We start from the raw sequence: 20,174 nt of genomic DNA on the forward strand, positions 1-20,174 counted from the left end.
TACTGAGTTACTTCTTATTGATGCATCTATAGCCTTAGAGAACTGCAAGTGAATCTCGTCATTCCCTAGTACTTTTGTATCCTACTTCTTTGTGTATTGATTTTTCCTGTTTAGTCTCTCAGATTTCATCGTACTCCTGGGTACACCTTACAATCCAGTATCTGATTTCGGAATCTCTGTTCGACCTTGATGTAATCTAAGTCAAATGTTTCCATATCTGCCGGCCTGTTCACAGTAACACACTCTCTGCCCTATCTTCCTATTCATAATGAATCCGACTCGCATTATGCAATTTCTGCTGCTGTTGATATTATCCTATACTTTTCTGACCAGAAATACTTGTCTTCTTTCCATTCACTGGCCCCTACTATATCTAGACTGAGCCTCTCCGTTTCCCTTTTCAAATTTTCCAGCTTCTCTACCACTTTAAAGCTTCTGACATTCCACACCCCATATCGTAAAACGTCATCCTCTCGCTGGTTATTGATGCTTTTTCTCACGGTCACCTATCCCTTGGCAGTTCCCTCCCAGAGGACTGAAAGGGGGACTATTTAGGGATCTTTGGCCGCTGGAGAGATCATCATGATACTTTTTCAGTCGCAAGCCACATATCCTGTGGATACACGTTATGTGTGTTTATTGCAGTGGTTTCCATTGCCTTCATCATCCTCATGCCGTTGATCATTGCTGATTCTTTCGCCTTTAGGGCAGTTTTCCATCCTGCCCCTCCGCTATCTTTGACAGGACCGTTGACAGGATGTGCGGGACTACTACTTCCGGGAGTCTTCTGCTACCAATACTGATTATTAATCAAAATTTAAGTAGGTTTGGAACCCGCAACCGAGAATGTTTTGATTACTAATCAAAGAAATGTAAAGATTGTATTAGCTAACAGTGAGAGAAAGTCTTACAAAAAGTGATATTGACTTGATGAATACTAAAATTGGTATTAGTGTATTAAACTACTGAACAATGAATTACTTAAATTTAATTATAGTATGAGAATGGTGATTTCTTAATATTGAAACAATACTATGCTTTGCCATTCAAATATCCATAGCCCACTTTGGTACCCGGTGTTCTACTGGTGAAATATGCATTGGGCAACGCTACCATTTATAGCATTAAAGAAGCAGTAAGAAAGATGAAGAGTCACAAACTGTTTGTTTCATGAAATCACATACAGAATCATAAGGATGTAACATCCAAATTCATATTTATATACCTAGAAATTAGTATAATTTCTGTAGAGAAATGAGCGACACTGCCTAACACAAGGAAAATATGTTGTCAACCGAATACACAATTTAGTGCATTCTCTGAAGAATTAAAAACGGAAGGAAGGTAATACTTCATTAACAAAGAATAAAACTGCCAGTTAGTTAGTATTCAATAATTAACCATTTTCTAACACAGATAATTGTAGGTAATTTTGCGAAGTAATTTTTTGTTGTGTTTACTATCGCATTCATATAAACATTACTTCTGCTGATTTTCTGTGGTTATTTATTTCAGTATATACGGGAATACTCCATACCAATAAAACTGGTGAAATATTGTAGCAGTAAAAGTCTACCTTCGGGTAGACAGTGAAATGGAAAATCGAGCTCATTAAAAGTTACAATGAGAGTTTGTTGTTATCAGGATGGTTGGCATTTTTATTTCCGTATTTGCACACCTACTTTGCGAGAGCGAAACATAATAGCGTTGAGATGGTCATTGACAGTGGTCCAGTCTTTTGGCAGACAAGGGCGTGGTGCATAACCACTTTCCTCTCTCGTGTGTTCTTCGGTTCCGTGTCGAAGTCGTTTGCCCTTCTGGCACCGTTCCTTACTTGAAATTCACTATTCTCTCTGTCTCTCTCTCTTTCTCTCTCTTTATTTCTCCATCGACTATCTCTTAGATTCCTTACTGGAATAAGCACTTTTTCAGTTTTCATCCTTCTCTTTATGGTAACCGTTTCCATTCACGCCAAACCTCCTTGTTCCTCACCGTGTATTGCGAACTCCCTTCCTCTAAAATCGACTTCTCAAGTGCCTCCGACTTATTCCGTCGTCTTTTCTTACTGTTGTTTGTGCCTCGCATGAAGCTATGCCTCATATTTAGCACATGACCATTTTTTCCTTCAGTCTGTATTCAGTTACTCCTACCAAACTGATACTTTTGGTCGTTTAATTTTATTCCGGATGTTATTAGGATCTTCCGCCATTTCTATGCTACCTCCTTGGATTTCGCCATCTTCAGCACGTGGTCAGCAAACTGTACAAATTCATCGTTTCTGCCTCCTACACACAGCCCTCTCTTCCATCTATGCGCTCCCTTATGATCTCATCCAATAACCTAAGTGAAAAGTAGGATCTATGCTTTATTACTGTTCCTATTCCTGATTCTTCGTTAGTCTATAATAACACTAACTTTGACTTTTTGCTTGATTTATAACGCATTAATTTTGTTGCTGTTCTGTGGATGCCTCGTTTTCTTAGAATAAGCCTTTTATCCTTGCTAGGGAACACGGTAAGTTCTATTCCAAATCAATACAAGCAGGATCAATCTTTCGATTCTTTTCAGTGTACCTGCCTCCTGCGACGTAATGAGCCTATAGCATCATCGAATCTACACATCCGAAACCATAGTTATCTTCTCCAATTACGCTGGTCAGAGCTCTATTCAGGGTGAGAAACTTAAAATTGTTTATGGGAATATCTGTAAAACTGCAAATCGGACTTAAAAAGGTTCTTGAAGGGGAACATCTAACGACGAAAAACCCGATTCCCCTTCCTCAAAGGCTAAGTTGGCGGGGGTAGGGGGTTGTTAACTTCAAAATCTAGAATACGAAACACTATTCTTATGGAGGATCAGGTTCATCCCGGTTCTCTGGGAAAAATATATATCTTTTGTGTCTTGTACTATCATACACTTGAGCTTTTATCACGCCACTAGCGCCGTGTAAGTAGATTCCGTTTACCTGGAATCGCAACTAGTTGGCCCATGTTCATCCAATGTCTGCTCTTCTAACCGGCTCTACCTGTTGTTATAGCTTTCACTATTTCCAGGGAGAACATTATTCCATATTTTCTGCTATTTGACTTGAGCTGCTTAGCTCATAATGTATGTTTACAATTCTAACACCATGTAATTTGTAAAAGTAACAGTTTTATTCCATATTCTCCTTTTCAGTATAGACAAATATCCAGTATTGTAGACGTTAATTCAATAATGTGTTTAAAACAATATAGGTGACTTCCTTCTGAGGAAGAAACCCTTAGTGGTGTCGAAACCTAAAGGTTCTTACATTAAACTTATGCAAGAGTTTGGCTGTATACTTCATACGTTGCAAACTGTCGTATTTAACTTTTTTTTCTTTCTGTAATAGGTCGTGCTGTAATCGAAAAAATCTAAATTAGTTAAATCCTTTGAAAAAACATAATATCTCAAATCATACACATCAGATAAGGACCCTAGGAGGTTAGACAGGCAGTTTTCCTAAAATCTTAACTCAGAATCCTGTTTTTTATACTAAAAAATGCATTAGTTCTCGATGTATTGCACGTGGTTCAGAAATTTCGCAAAGAAGTGTCCCATGTATACTGCGTGAATACAACTTCCGTCCACTTATCATTGCATCACTTACCGTTGTTCCTCACTTATCGTCTAGTAGGAGACGACTTTGAAAATAACAACTAGCAGCATTTGTTGTTTTATTTCACTGATACTTTTCTCGAATAAGTCTACTTTCATGAAACATGGCCCATTGAATAACCATAACATGCATTACTAATCAGTGGACAGTCCCATTCGTTAAGGCAACTCGAGCATCGTCTGTGAAGAAAGTTAAACCAATAATGTGGAGAAAGAAATGTATTATGTTGTGCTGAATAACGTTTTTTTGTTATAAAATAAGTTTCTCATTAAAGATTTTAGAATGACTGACTTTCTAATTTGCTGGGATTCTGGTATGGTGAGTATTTCTTGATGTGTTACCATTTTGAATGGTTTTAACCCACCTTTATTTTTGTCGATTACAGTGCCAGCACAACTGAAGAACAATATTAAGTACTATGTCATATGAACTGTGGGGTTCCAGAAACCATTCAAAATCCCAAACATTTATGACGTATACACACAGATTGAAGCGAGGAATGAAAATTTGTGCCGAGGCCGGCATTCAAACCTGGGTCTCCAGTTAAGCTAACAGCTGCACCACCATGACATAGTGGATTTGCACAACTGCATGGACTAACCTAGCACGCTTCCTTCTCAATCCACAGTCCCATTCGCGCCTCAGCCCACTTGGTTTTCTCCCATTTCATTTGATGCTGAGGAGATATTCCAACCTAATAGAAATATTAACCCAAATAAAAGATAATAGAAGTCTTTGAAAAAGATTCATTCGATGTAGGGTTGTTTAAATGTGCAAGCAAATCACTTATAGACAGATTCGGAAACGTTTTAATATTATATGTAAGAGCTAGACTAAATCAGTTTTCACTCCTATCTTCAAAAAAGAACACCTGAAAAATTGTGATAACTACTGAGGAATAATCTTATTGAACTAGGACTACAAAAAGAATTCTACACACATTATGAAATCATCAGGAGTGAGGCGCCAAATTGTTTTCGAAAAGGCTGATTATGCTGTGATGGATGGCTATTTTTCATTGAAATTTCTATCATGGAAACGTAGAGAATTCAGTCCAGATATACTTATTGCCTTCGTCGCCTTCAAAAAAGCTTTTTACAAAACCAGCAGAAACAAATTGTAACAACTTCTAGAAGATGACGGTGTTCGTCAGCAATTTATCGATGTTGTTGTTGTGGTCTTCAGTCCTGAGACTGGTTTGATGCAGCTCTCCATGCTACTCTATCCTGTGCAAGCTTTTTCATCTCCCAGTACCTACTGCAACCTACATCCTTCTGAATCTGCTTAGTGTATTCATCTCTTGGTCTCCCTCTACGATTTTTACCCTCCACGCTGCCCTCCAGTACTAAATTGGTGATCCCTTGATGCCTCAGAACATGTCCTACCAACCGATCCCTTCTTCTGGTCAAGTTGCGCCACAAACTTCTCTTCTACCCAATCCTATTCAATACTTCCTCATTAGTTATGTGATCTACCCATCTAATCTTCAGCATTCTTCTGTAGCACCACATTTCGAAAGCTTCTATTCTCTTCTTGTCCAAACTATTTATCGTCCATGTTTCACTTCCATACATGGCTACACTCCATACAAACACTTTCAGAAATGACTTCCTGACACTTAAATCAATACTGGATGTTAACAAATTTCTCTTCCTCAGAAACGCTTTCCTTGCCATTGCCAGCCTACATTTTATATCCTCTCTACTTCGACCATCATCAGTTATTTTGCTCCCCAAATAGCAAAACTCCTTTACTACTTTAAGTGCCTCATTTCCTAATCTAATTCCCTCAGCATCACCCGATTTAATTAGACTACATTCCATTATCCTTGTTTTGCTTTTGTTGATGTTCATCTTATATCCTCCTTTCAAGACACTGTCCATTCCATTCAACTGCTCTTCCAAGTCCTTTGCCGTCTCTGACAGAATTACAATGTCATCGGCGAACCTCAAAGTTTTTATTTCTTCTCCATGAATTTTAATACCTACTCCGAATTTTTCTTTTGTTTCCTTTACTGCTTGCTCAATATACAGATTGAACAACATCGGGGAGAGGCTACAATCCTGTCTTACTCCCTTCCCAACCACTGCTTCCCTTTCATGTCCCTCGACTCTTATAACTGCCATCTGGTTTCTGTACAAATTGTAAATAGCCTTTCGCTCCCTGTATTTTACCCCTGCCACCTTTAGAATTTGAAAGAGAGTATTCCAGTCAACATTGTCAAAAGCTTTCTCTAAGTCTACAAATGCTAGAAACGTAGGTTTGCCTTTCCTTAATCTTTCTTCTAAGATAAGTCGTAAGGTCAGTATTGCCTCACGTGTTCCAGTGTTTCTACGGAATCCAAACTGATCTTCCCCGAGGTTGGCTTCTACTAGTTTTTCCATTCGTCTGTAAAGAATTCGTGTTAGTACTTTGCAGCTGTGACTTATTAAGCTGATAGTTCGGTAATTTTCACATCTGTCAACACCTGCTTTCTTTGGGATTGGAATTATTATATTCTTCTTGAAGTCTGAGGGTATTTCGCCTGTCTCATACATCTTCCTCACCAGATGGTAGAGTTTTGTCAGGACTGGCTCTCCCACGACCATCAGTAGTTCCAATGGAATATTGTCTACTCCGGGGGCTTTGTTTCGACTCAGGTCTTTCAGTGCTCTGTCAAACTCTTCACGCAGTATCATATCTCCCATTTCATCTTCATCTACATCCTCTTCCATTTCCATAATATTGTCCTCAAGTACATCGCCCTTGTATAGACCCTCTATATACTCCTTCCACCTTTCTGCTTTCCCTTCTTTGCTTAGAACTGGGTTTCCATCTGAGCTCTTGATATTCATACAAGTCGTTCTCTTATCTCCAAAGGTCTCTTTAATTTTCCTGTAGGCGGTATCTATCTTACCCCTAGTGAGGTAGGCCTCTACATCCTTACATTTTTCCTCTAGCCATCCCTGCTTAGCCATTTTGCACTTCCTGTCGATCTCATTTTTGAGACGTTTGTATTCCTTTTTGCCTGTTTCACTTACTGCATTTTTATATTTTCTCCTTTCATCAATTAAATTCAATATTTCTTCTGTTACCCAAGGATTTCTACTAGCCCTCGTCTTTTTACCTACTTGATCCTCTGCTGCCTTCACTACTTCATCCCTCAAAGCTACCCATTCTTCTTCTACTGTATTTATTTCCCCCATTCCTGTCAATTGCTCCCTTATGCTCTCCCTGAATCTCTGTACAACCTCTGGTTCTTTTAGTTTATCCAGGTCCCATCTCCTTAAATTCCCACCTTTTTGCAGTTTCTTCAGTTTTAATCTACAGGTCATAACCAATAGATTGTGGTCAGAGTCCACATCTGCCCCTGGAAATGTCTTACAATTTAAAACCTGGTTCCTAAATCTCTGTCTTACCATTATATAATCTATCTGAAACCTTTTAGTATCTCCAGGGTTCTTCCATGTATACAACCTTCTTTCATGATTCTTAAACCAAGTGTTAGTTATGATTATGTTGTGCTCTGTGCAAAATTCTACCAGGCGGCTTCCTCTTTCATTTCTGTCCCCCAATCCATATTCACCTACTATGTTTCCTTCTCTCCCTTTTCCTACACTCGAATTCCAGTCACCCATGACTATTAAATTTTCGTCTCCCTTCACAATCTGAATAATTTCTTTTATTTCATCATACATTTCTTCAATTTCTTCGTCATCTGCAGAGCTAGTTGGCATATAAACTTGTACTACTGTAGTAGGTGTGGGCTTTGTAGTGTATACAAAATTACAGAACAAATATAATTTGTGTCAAGAAAGAGCACAAATTGTGAGAATACCTGCTGGAGAATTACAGGTGTGCGGCGTTTCACCACTCTCATTTTTTGTTTGTATGAATGAAATCATTGAAATGAGAACACAAATTCCAAACGGCTTCATTCAAATCAACAGAAACACTAAGGTAGATGTTTTCCTTTCTCAAATAGTTTAGCTGTTATAACATCTTCAGAAGATGACCTGTGGCGTTCCCTACACAACTGCAACATTATTTTCGAGAAATACAGCGTGGACATCAACACCGAAAAAAAACAATGGCCTTCTGTGTAAAATACATAGTACAACGAGAGATCAGTTTGAGAAATAAAACTCTGGAATTAGTGAACACGTTCGCATATTTCGGCTATGAATTTCTCTCCATGCAGGAAACAGGCCTAACTGAAAGAGCCACCTAGTATACGAAACTAATGGAAGTCATTAATAATATAATGAAACATTATCTAGTCCAGGAGCACACCAGAATACGCCTTTATAAGACCTTAGCAAGACCTGTGCTGTGATATGGCAGTGCTGCCTGGACAATAAAGGCAAAAATTGCAAGAAAGCTATTGTGAAACTGATTTCTTGGGACGAACAACTGATTACACCAAATAGGACTCAAAAATAATGAAGATATGTTGAAGGAACTAAAAATGGAACCATTACACATTATGTGGAGAACTACCAAAACACAATCCGTGCTACACTTTCATCACAGCGTTGTAACATGCCTATGACGACCAATGAAAAATACCAGAAGGCTTCTCGACGATACGCAAAGGTTCAGTAGGCCAAATGCGTGGAAGGAAGACGTTGATAATGGAGCGGATCTTGATTACCAAGAAGTCATTACGCAACTCTGTCTTATATACTTTATATTTCCCTGCATATTCCCAACAACTCCTTATTTCTTTTGCCAACTAAAATTTTTAATATTTACATTGGCATATCATCAGGCTTTTTAGCCGTTCCGGTTTTCCTCTTCTTAAGAGCTTCATTTTGTAATTTTACTCTTCAGTCTGTTGCCTTTTAGCATCCTGACTGCACAATTAACAGTACCCTCATGGCATGGGAAATAAGCTCTATAAGCTCCGCTACCTGCATGTCCTCACCTTCCCCATTTTAATTCTCTTATATCAAATACATCCATTGCATGTATTGAATTGTCTAATTTAATTGCTTTTGAAGTGTCAGAACATTCCCTAGTTGAACCCTTATGTTTCTTCCTTCCACTCTTTTAATCCATTTCTTCTAACTTTCATCTTTTAGCTTGACGAGTTCTTGGTTATTTTCTCTACCAGAAATTGGAAAGAAACTAGATTTGAAGCGGTCCATACCACGCATGTTCAACGAAGCATTGATATGGTAGCTCTCATTTCTCTTCTCACAAGCAGGAAGGGTTTATCTAGTGTCCTTAGTCTTGTTGTCTATCTTGTTGTCTACATAGTGTCATATACGTTACTCTTTTGTAAAATAATTGAAGAACAATACATGCAGAGTGTAAAAAAACTACGCATTCGGAGTTTTAGAGTGCTTAGAGGGGAGAAAAAGAAACACTTTTTTTATCTGAGAAATATTTAACAGGCGCGTCGTTTCCCCTCTACAGTGTACGGAAGTTTTGACACTAGTGGTGTTCAGAGACACGTTGAAACTGCCGTTTGATGAATATTGTTTTAGAGACGACGGTGGAAGTGTCGTCCATTTACATTAATGCATGGATGGCATCTGCTTCATAAAGGTTGTATAACAAGTTCAAAACAACCAGGTGTGTCACGAACATGGCTGTAGCTTCGGTCGTATGAGCAGCCAACTCTTCTCTAGAGATGTCTGGTACACAAAACAACAACTGTTAGCTAAGTAGAGCAACTAATGTGTAGCTGATACAGTTTGCCATTTTCTCGGATTTCTGTTGGGTAACTCAAGATTTGAGATTCTTAATGATTTTACTTACTTTGTCGACAGTTGCCTTCTTTTTCGTCTAGCCATCGGACGTGGACGTAGTGCCGAATAGGATAGGCTTAATTCTCAGTCAGGCCCTGCTACGCAGGACACATGCCTGCCCTTTTATACGGAGTTGAGGAATGCTTTTAGCGACGTGGGCACGTGAACGTTTGTCAATTAGGCGCCAAACTGCTACACGCCTAAATGCTTTTCCTTATGTGTACGCGGAGTGAGGTTCGTAGGCATTTGAGTAAAGAGAAGACAGTACGAAGTCCTTTTGTCTATTCAAATTATATAATATTTTAGAACAAAAGAACTACCGAAATGTAACGATGCACGAAAATGTTTCGGTAGAATGGAGATGTATTCCAAAGGAGTGCAGTTCCAATTATTGTCTGGTAATGCTATTTTTTCCTTTTTTTACTTTTCATTTTTCGACTGGTTTGATGTGTTCCTCCATCTCTTCCTACCTTTACGTGCTTCCAGTCTTCCTTGTTGGTTGATTGAAGGTTTGAAGCCGTTGATCGAGGAGGTGGCGACAGTCACTCATTGTCAGCCGTCGCTGTTGCAGAAGCTGGATGTTGGCGCGCCTTCTTCTCGACACGGTCACCAGGCGAAACGGGCTCTTGATGTGCGCTAGCTAATGCTTCCCGTCCGCGACACCGTGTCAGAAACTATCATAGCAAGTCGCGCGCAATTACATGCTGCCCAACCCCGAAAGCGCAGCAACTCGCGGGAGCGTCACACAACACACCTGCTCCACTGCACTACCCCAGCCCGACTCCCCCTCTGCCCGCGCTCCACGCGACAGAGTTAACACTACCCAAGATCCTAAACACTTTGGTTCTCCACACGACCTATCGATGTATTCGTTCCATAGCATAGTTTTCCCTAGGCCAGACCCAGCGTATAAATACAAATAATATTCACAAAACAAACCAACATAAATGCATATATATATATATATATATATATATATATATATATATATATATATATATATATATATATATATATATATATATATACAAACAGTAAAACAATTACAATATATAAAGACACAGAAATGTTATATCTTCAGGTAACAAAATAAGGAAAAAAATTTGCAGTGCAATAGATGGAAATAGGAGGATATGCATTTCCGGCGTTACGCGGTGTTGGAAATGCTCCACAATAGCATGATATTCGAACCCTCTATAGGTTCTTTTCGTCACCAGATTTACGGTGCTTGACATTTCTAAACAGTTCTGTGCTACTGGGGTATATTTTCAAGGTTTTTTTCCCCGATGTTTGATACCTGTATCTATAGATCCTTCATTGGCAGACTTCATTGGAAGTCTTCTTCTTACACCTTCCTCCCTTCCGCCAATGCGCAGTCTCACTTCCTAGAAACAAAATTTCCTTCACTTCTTCCATTACTATGTCTCCACCAGTTTTTGAGAACAAGCAAGTAATAAGGTGACCATATCTTCAAAGATTTCAGAAGCCACCGTAAATTATTATAGAATTGTTGCCCAAAACAAAAATGACATGTATAGGGCATAAGAGTTAATGCGTCATAAGAATCGTTTGTATACTATGCAGCAAACATTAAAAATTGATGCAATTAATTAACTAAGCACTAATTGTAATAAAAATGTCATAACACTAAAATGTAGTCTTAGAAAACCGGTGTTTTCTCTGTTTTACTACGCTCTATCACTCTCGTTTTTGGCAGTCACTGTGATAATTACGTCGTACATTACTTTACTTTCTAGACGTCTTCGGGTTTTTCTTCTATCTAGCCAGAAGTGCTTAGTCGTCTGCGAACCTTTACGTTGAAACTGTTGCCAATGACCTTCTATTCGCTTCTGAAATTTCCATGCACTTCCGTTATTCCATCTTCCACATCCCATAAGCAGCAACTCTCCCTTACGCCCTTCTTATCTAACTTTTTCTTCAGGTTTCTCTTTTGTTACTCTCATTTCCACAATGTAGAGGATGCAGAGTTTTCGCCTGTCTGTGTTTCAGCCCCTGTCTTCTAAGGACTGTGTATATTCTGTACCACCTAACACTGTCTAAATCTTCTTTGCAAAGATTCTTGGTCGTTCTTGTCTGCCTTCATTACCAAGTATCTTTTCCCTTCCAAAATATGTTCAATTTTTTTTTCTGTTTATACCACTCTTGTTAACGGTTTTCGTACTGGAGATGACTGACTGAAAGTCATACAATTTCCATATTCATTCTTGTGTGCACAATTTTCTTCCATTACATTGTAGTACCACGTCATCTAGGACTTTAAGTAATTAACTCATATCAGTATGTAGATGCCCGATGAAGGCTGTAAACTGTCATTTCTTACACAAGGTCTGATGCTATAGTAGTTCGACACTTGTTATTCTGGCTTGCCTTCTATGTACTCCATTTCAAAACTTTTGTGACTAAAGCTTTATCGCTTGATATTTATTTTTATACGCGACATGCCAGTTTGAAAGTTTTACTTGTGATGAAGTCACACATAGTAGTGCCGAAACCTAGGTCAAAAGACTTCTTTTTTGAGACCGAGTGCTGTTACTGCTTTAATTATACTTCGTAAGCGGTCACTGACCACGCAGCCATGTTCAGAACTTTAACACAGAGCCTGCATAGTGTCCATCGGTATGTTGTTCTCCTACCGGCAGATTGGAGCCGCTTACTCTGCGTTCTCCGCCCAGTGCTCAATGTTGTCCATGTTCTGGGACTCTTACTGTACTTTACTACGCACTCACCGCTGAAAATCGCTTTTGGACTGTGGAAGTGGCAGTCATCTAGTGCAGAATTCCAACGACTCCTCTGTGGCCATCAAGATGCCCGCAGCTTTACCTGTTGTCCACATTGTATCGGCTAGTGGCATCCGTCCCTCATCCTGTTCAGTTTGCCATGTAACTTGGGGTGAAACGCGCAGCGGCTTCCGGCGAACTCTGTCTTACCTAGTGTTGGCATCACTTTCTGCAACCTACGTTAGCCGGCCGGTATGGCCAAGCGGTTCTAGGCGCGTCAGTCTGGAACCGCGAGACCGCTACGGTCGCAGGTTCGAATCCTGCCTCGGGCATGTATGTGTGTGATGTCTTTAGGTTAGTTAGGTTTAAGTAGTTCTAAGTTCTAGGGGACTGATGACCTCAGATGTTAAGTCCCATAGTGCTCAGAGCCATTTGAACCATTTTTTTTTACAACCTACAGTAAGTTACTGGTGCCCTTCACACGCCTAGATTTGCTGTTTGTCTGTAAAATTTCCAGCCCAGCAAACGTATTTCTCAAGAAACAAAACGTATAGAAGTACTTCACATATTGGCAGTCACTATTCGATTATCTTTAATAAAAAGAAGGAATACGCTATTTTCAAATTCAATTAATTCATTCTGCGTATGACTCCTTATAATTTGAATATCAAATATCGATAATGTGAAAGCTGACGAAACAGTCTTTCAAAATCTCATTGCCAGTCACCAGATTATTATCTTTCTAGCACAAACGCAAAGAATCGTCTAGTCGCTACACTCCCCACAAACTGCGGCTCCTCATGACGTGTTTGATCTCAAAGCATTAAGTACAGCGTCAAATTCTGACAACATTAATGTACCATCTCTTTCTCCGACATAATCTTCCTCTTTGTCTCCTTTCTGATGAATTCCTTCATTCTAGAACGAAATTTTCACTCTGCAGCGGAGTATGCGCTGATATGAAACTTCCTGGCAGGTTAAAACTGTGTGCCTGACCGAGACTCGAATTTGGAAGGTAGGACAAGAGGTACTGGCGGAATAAAGCTGTGATGACGGGTCGTGAGTCGTGCTTGGGTAGCTCAGTCGGTAAAGCACTTGTCCGCGAAAGGTTAACACCTTTACATTTTACTTTTCAAAAATTGCGTTTCTTATTTCTCAGCATCCTATTTTTATTTTCTCCTTTTGTTTGACATTTTTTTATTGCATCTCTAAATAACGCAGCGGCTACATTCCTCCCATGTCTTGGCCTACTTCGAGACTGAAAATCGTATCAATAATTGCGCGACGTTATCTCGGGGTGAGATGTAGTCTCAGGGTACTTGTGTGTGTATGTGTGAGTGTGTGTGTGTGTGTGTGTGTGTGTGTGTGTGTGTGTGTGGTGTATGTGTGTGTACGTACGTAACATCTGCACTCGTTCTTCCACTCAAAGTCAATGTTACCTTTTTACTTATTCTTGTAGATAATTAATGAACGCCTGGAGAACTACCACGTGAAAACCTGTCTTTCGGCAGAATACTAATGATGTTATACAACCGACTGCAAGACGATGTTTACGTAACGCTATAGTGCGTTAAAGCCCAACCGGAGATTCCTCCAAAACTAGTTGCAGACGAGCTGACAATCAGGTGAACTGTTGTTATCGTAACACAGTCTGTAGTTACGTAAGGCAAACATTCCCTGCTCCCTTTCCTTCTTTAAGCGCAAATAAACAAATAGGTAACATGGCTATATCGACACAATTAAGTACAAAAATAATATAAATGTAAAGAAAATATAGAATATTTATAGTAATAAAATTATTAACAGCCGACCAGTTGCAATGGATAAAGAAATTCTTTACCTACATTTCGACAATTATAAATTTGTCTTCTTCAGAAGGTAGCAATTTTAAATTAGTAAGGACTAATGTAAAATTGCTACCTTCTGAAGAAAAATTTGTATTTGTCGAAACCTAGGTAAAGAATTTCTTTGTCCATTGCAACTGGTCGGCTGTTTATAATTTTATTACGTGGAACCGTTGCTGTTGTGCAGCTATGTTTAAAATATTGAATATTTATAGCTAAATAAGACAAAGTTCTTACAGCACGGTAACAGGCCATGTGAGGGATAATACATTCGTAATGAGTCGTAATGCCCTCTTCAATAAACAGCATAGCCTCCTCCAGGGATGGTAGTGTAGACACATGTGAAGTTTCCTCTATTTTTCCGTTAAACCTATTACTCCCTACTAGGAAATACAATTCATCTGCATAGCGCAGAATGTGTAATACTGTGGAGCATTTAGTAGAGGTAAAGGTGGATAAATGGGCCCCCACTCTGCTTTTTTTTTTTTGCATAACACCTTTTATTTTTAGTATAATCATCTGAAATTAACATAAAACATTTCTCTAGTATGTCCTGCAATAGTTACGACATGTTTTGGTCCAACTTTTTAATATTTTAAACAAAATTTTATGTTTTTCCTGCTACTCTGCATTTTGTTGCGTCAAGAATTTGTGCTGGTAATATGGGCCCCAAGGTAGTTTGAAATAAAAAGAAACAAAAATTTGTAAAAAATAATTTTATTAATTTTTTCTGTATAATGAAAGAAAGATTCACTCTGAACATTGATAATTAGTCTACTGGGGGGATGATTTTCACAGCCTACGCCTAGCCTATTTACAATAGTCACGCACATAAGCATCTTTTTCGCATCCAGCGTATTCGTTGTGAGCCCACATCTCACAGGCTATACACTGGACCCAAAGTTCACCTTTTGTGTCCTTTGAAAAAATCCGGTCACAAAATAACCATACAGCGTCGTCAACATCAGGGACAGAAACACCAACTTTTTATTTCTTGTGCAAAGCTGGTAGGCCATGCGCCTGACGTCATTTCTGGTAAGGCTGTAGAATTTGGATTCCATAATGAGAAGATTTTTAACCAGTTCGTCCTCACGTACCTATGGAAAAACCGGTGGAAAGCCTTTGGAGCGTAGAACGAGGGACAGAGTACACTTTAACCGCTTTTTTCAACCCCAATTTTTTCTCTTTAATAGCTACAATAGCATTTGCCATATTTGCTTTGCCCTACGATTGCCGTTTCGATTTTTTGGGGGGGTACAAGATGTGTTTGAGGCATCTGAAACATAAAGAGTAGCAATATTTGTAAATGGTCCCATAAAATCTAATTGATTTTACGGGGCCCATAATACCAGCAGCAAAAGGGGCCCATATCTCCACCCTCGCCATCTTGGGAAAAACGATTTTGCCTACGGTTAGTTTGGTTCGCAACCGACGTTAAATTAACGTAAAACGGTATCCCAATAGCAAGCCAAATACGTACCTTACCTTAGTTTTACTAACAACATGTTAGAAATTTGAGTTTTATTCAAGTAAACACCAATCTTTCAAACTTTTGATGACAGCGACAAAATTCACAGCACAACTACTCACAAACCATGACGGCTACTACGTCTGCGCACTGTACAGTGAAGTTTGGCAACTAGTTTTAGTAGTTCATGTGCTCTACGCTACAATTCGTGGCCTGTACTTCCAAATATGTAGGGGGCCCATAATACCAGCAGGGGCCCATTTTTCCACCTTTGCCTCTATTAATAAATTTCGTTCGTCTGAACGACAACAGTTGGTGTAGCTGTTTAAATAATATACGTCCATTGCTTAATGCTCTCTTCACACATTTCTTGTAGGAACCTCAACTTTGCAAAAACAGACACAATGTCTGGAGAGATACCGGAATCACTGGTTATACAATGTTACTTAAAATCCGCTTGATTACAAACATGTTTGCAATCAAGGCGGATTATAAGTAACATTGTGGAACGTCAACTGTTGTTATGATCTTTAGGGTCAAGTATGACAAGTGTTAATTATTTTTCCTGCATATGCTTCCGGAATCGCGGGACTGCTACGGTCGTAGGTTCGAATCCTGCTTCGGGCATGGATGTGTGTGGTGTCCTTAGGTTAGTTCGGCTTAAGTAGTTCTAAGTTCTAGGGGACTGATCACATAGATGTTAAGTCCCATAGTGCTCAGAGCCATTTTTTTTTCCTGCGTACTAGTTGACCAATATTTCCTCCTGAAACTACTTTCGAAATCTTTCCAAGGCACTGTCTCAGTCTGCAGCATCTACTATCAAGTAGCCTAAGCCTAAATCTATTTTTTGTGAGTCTTTCTAGTTACTTGGTAAACGTCAAGAAACAAACGGGATGTATTTACCCCTTTAAATTTAGGAAATTTCTGGGATAAGTTTAAACCTGATTATAAAAGGAATTCCTCCAACATTTCTTTTGACACACCTACATTAGCTCTATTCCCCCTTTCTTGAATGTCTGATTGTTTTCTCTAAAGCCTCCCACAATTTTCGAAATTCTTCTTGATGTGCAGTACTTACTATCCACAGAAGTGGTATGTGCGCTAGAAGATTCAACTGTGTTCTATATCTTTCGCTCCACGAAATCTTGCAGTCGTTTCGCTAATCCATTTAAGACAGTATGTAGATTTAATACTGGCTGATTTTCTAAGGTTTTAGTTCTTTTTTGAATCTTTCTGAGCTCATAGCTTATTGATCGGAAATCCTCTTCGACCTCTGTAAAATCACCTATAAGTTTAGTATTCACTGTTATGCTGGTAGACTTCCGGTTACAGCTTCACATATTTTCTAAAGAATCTACTGTCTTTTCTTTTGTGCTTATAGCAGACAGAAGTTCTGTTTTAACTGTTTCCTTCACTGTCTTATTTGTACTTTCTTCTAATTGTTTAGTACATACTTCTTGTAAAGTCAGCTTAGTGTTCATTAATGTTTGTAACCTTTTATCATTAGCTTCTAACGAGGTCGTAGACCAGTTCTTAATTCCTGATGCCATTGAACCATTTCGATGGTGCTGCAGACTCCATTGCTCTCGCTTCGATCGCACGCTTGGCTACTGGCGTAAATTAAAGCTACTACAATTTAAACTTGTCGTAGAAGGAAGTAACCATCAAAAACTGAAGCAAAATTATGGCACGATATCTCACTGTTTCCCTTGTCACAGACGTCCACGACCAGTACAATGTTGGTGCTAGTGTTCGTTGACAGCAAACTGCAGATGCGTAGGCGATGGTCTGCTGACGATCAGTGTGTTGGTGTGTTGCTGATGAGCTGCAGCTGGTTGCAATTAGTCGCGAAACTGTAGCAGGCTCCTGAAGAACTGCAGCGGCCGGGTCGGTTGGGCGCTGCTGTCGTCGCGGAATGTACATCGGCTCATAACCAGACTTTAACTACCAGGTCGACTACCTTCTTTTTCAACCCTGCCATGAATTTATTTTAACGTTGCGTAAAATGTAGTGCACGATCTAAATTCGTGATGCATATACACCGTTGTAGTAATTCCGGCTAGTGTTCACAAATTTCCAGCACAAATGCAACCTTCAAATTATACGAGGCCTGTTCAGAAAGGAAGCTCCGATTGATTGCCAAATTGAAACCACAGTGAACATCAGAAATGTTTTACTTGTAACAATTAGCTACACCTTTCAGCTACTTCTCTACGTAGTCGCCGTTCTGACTTAGACTTTTGTCATAGCGTTGTACCAACTTTTCAATAGCCTCATCATAGAAGGCAGCCGCCAGTGCTTTCCGCCAATTCTCCACGCTGGCCTACACCTCGTTGTCTGTGTCAAAATGTTGTCTTCAAAGACAGTGGTTCATGTGACCTGAGATGAAACTCAGGGGGAGACAATTGCGGACTGTATTGTGGGTAATCTCACATTTCCATTTGAAAACGATGCAGGAGCATCTTCATTGCCCCTGAAGAATGCGGCTGAGAATTGTCTTGAAGAAGAAACAGCACGACAGTTATGTAATGTTAGCTGCATAGCTTCAGACGAAATTTCTCACCAGGCCCTCGTACTTGGCGGCAGACACTATTTTCTAGACATCTTTACGCACTCACTGCGAGCTCAGAAATGAGAAGAGCGACGTGATGCTAACTGGGGTTATACTAGAGACACTACCCAACACATCTGTGCAAAGCTTTATCGGATTTTCATAGCCGTTTCCATTTCGCGACCGATCGGAGCTTACTTTCTGAACGCCCCTCGTAGATAACTTATTTAAAAATTGTTGCAAAATAATATTGGGTAACAAGTCACCTCTATGGCGTTGTTTGCACTTCATAAGTTCTCTTGTTGATTCGTTGTTGCTCGTAGCAACATCTCGTTTCTTCTTAACATTTTGTTAAAATTACTTCAACATTTGCTGTCATCTTTTTAAAAATCTTCTATCATACGCTACGCTTCTGACACACTGTGTGAGGTCGCCACATGGGATGAAACTTAGGCTCTGGGTAGCTACGTATCTATATGTGACATCCCCGTTGTATCTATCATCCTAAGTCAATGTTACTTTTTTGCTAATCCTTGTAAATACTTCCGGTCACCACTCTAAAAGTTTTCCTGATCCAGGTATTCTGTTCACGGCTGTGTACCAACTTCATTTCGTCGCGCTCCTTCTTCCTTGGGGGTGGTGCTAAAAGATTACCGAAATAATCAATTTACTCCTTTCTTGGATTCTACTACACTTTACATCTCAAGTCAAACAAAAACCAGATTACTCTTACAGTATCGTTCTGAATAATGAAAATCACGTAGCTCAATAAGAAGAGCCAAAGACGCTGGAACACCTGCCTAATACCGTGTAGGGCTCTAGGGCCCCCGCGAGCACGCTCAAGTGCCAAAAACACGACGTGGCATGGATTCGACTAATGTCTGAAGTAGTGCTGGAGGGAACTGACACCATGAATCCTGCAGGGCTGTCCATGAATCCGTAAGAGAACGTGGGGGTGGAGATCTCTCCTGAACAACACGTTGCAAGGCATCCCATATATGCTCAATAATGTTCATGTCTGGGGAGTCTGGTGGCCAGCGGAAGTGTTTAAACTCAGAAGAGTGTTCCTGAAGCCACTCTGTAGCAATTATGGACATTTGGGATGTCGCATTGTCCTGCTGCAATTTCCCAACTCCGTCAGAATACACTGTGGACATGATTGGATGCAGGTGATCAGACAGGACGCTTGCGACCGTTTCACCTGTCAGATGCAGACTCCATGGATTCATGAGGTTGTCTTCTTACCCGTACACGTCCATTTGCTCTACACAATTTGAAACGAGACTAGTGTGACCAGGCAACGTGTTTCCAGTCATCAACAGTCCAATGTCGGTGTTGATGGGTCCAGGCGAGGTGTAAAGCTTTGTGTCGTGCTGTCATCAAGGGTACACGAGTGGACCTGCTACTACGAGAACCCATAACGATGACGTTTCGTTGAATGGCTCGCACTCTGGCAACTTTTGATGGCCCAGCATTGAAATCTGCAGCAATTTGAGGAAGGGCTGCACTTTTGTCAATCTGAACGATTCTCTTTAGTCGTCTTTGGTCCTGATCTTGCATGATCCTTTCCTGACCGTAGCGATGTTTTACAGGAGTTCCTATAATCACGGTACAAGGAATATCTCCACTTCGTCGCTACCTCGGAGATGGTGTGTCCCATCGCCCGTGCGCCGGCTATAACACCACGTTCGAACTCATTTAAATCTTGATAACATGCCATTGTAGCAGCAGGAACCGATCTAAGAACTGTGCCAGACACTTGTTGCCTTATATAGGCGTTGCCGATCGCAGCGCCGATTCTGCCTGTTTACATATCTCTGTATTTGAATACGAAAGCGTATACCAGTATCTTTGGCGCTAGAGTGTACACTGAAGCATTTCAACCAACGTCTGCGATCATAGTAAGTCAGTTCAAAGAGTATCCATCTGTTCCGTCCCTTGACACAGTCGGTGGGCCTCTTAATCTTAGTTTTGAGTAGTTCTAAGTTCTAGGGGACTGATGACCTCACATGTTAAGCCCCATAGTGCTCAGAGCCATTTGAACCCTAGTCAATCGGCTGCTAGTGCCTGTGTTGGCTACGACTGTCTCTCGCTGAGGTGGTCCGTGCTCTGCCTGATGAGACAAATTCCGGCGATTGAAAACGGTGAGCCTTACTGCGCTTCATACAAATCCGAGTGTAACGAATGTCTGTGAAGTG

The sequence above is a fragment of the Schistocerca serialis genome, chromosome 9, assembly GCF_023864345.2.
Source record: "Schistocerca serialis cubense isolate TAMUIC-IGC-003099 chromosome 9, iqSchSeri2.2, whole genome shotgun sequence".
In the NCBI taxonomy this organism is placed as follows: domain Eukaryota; kingdom Metazoa; phylum Arthropoda; class Insecta; order Orthoptera; family Acrididae; genus Schistocerca; species Schistocerca serialis.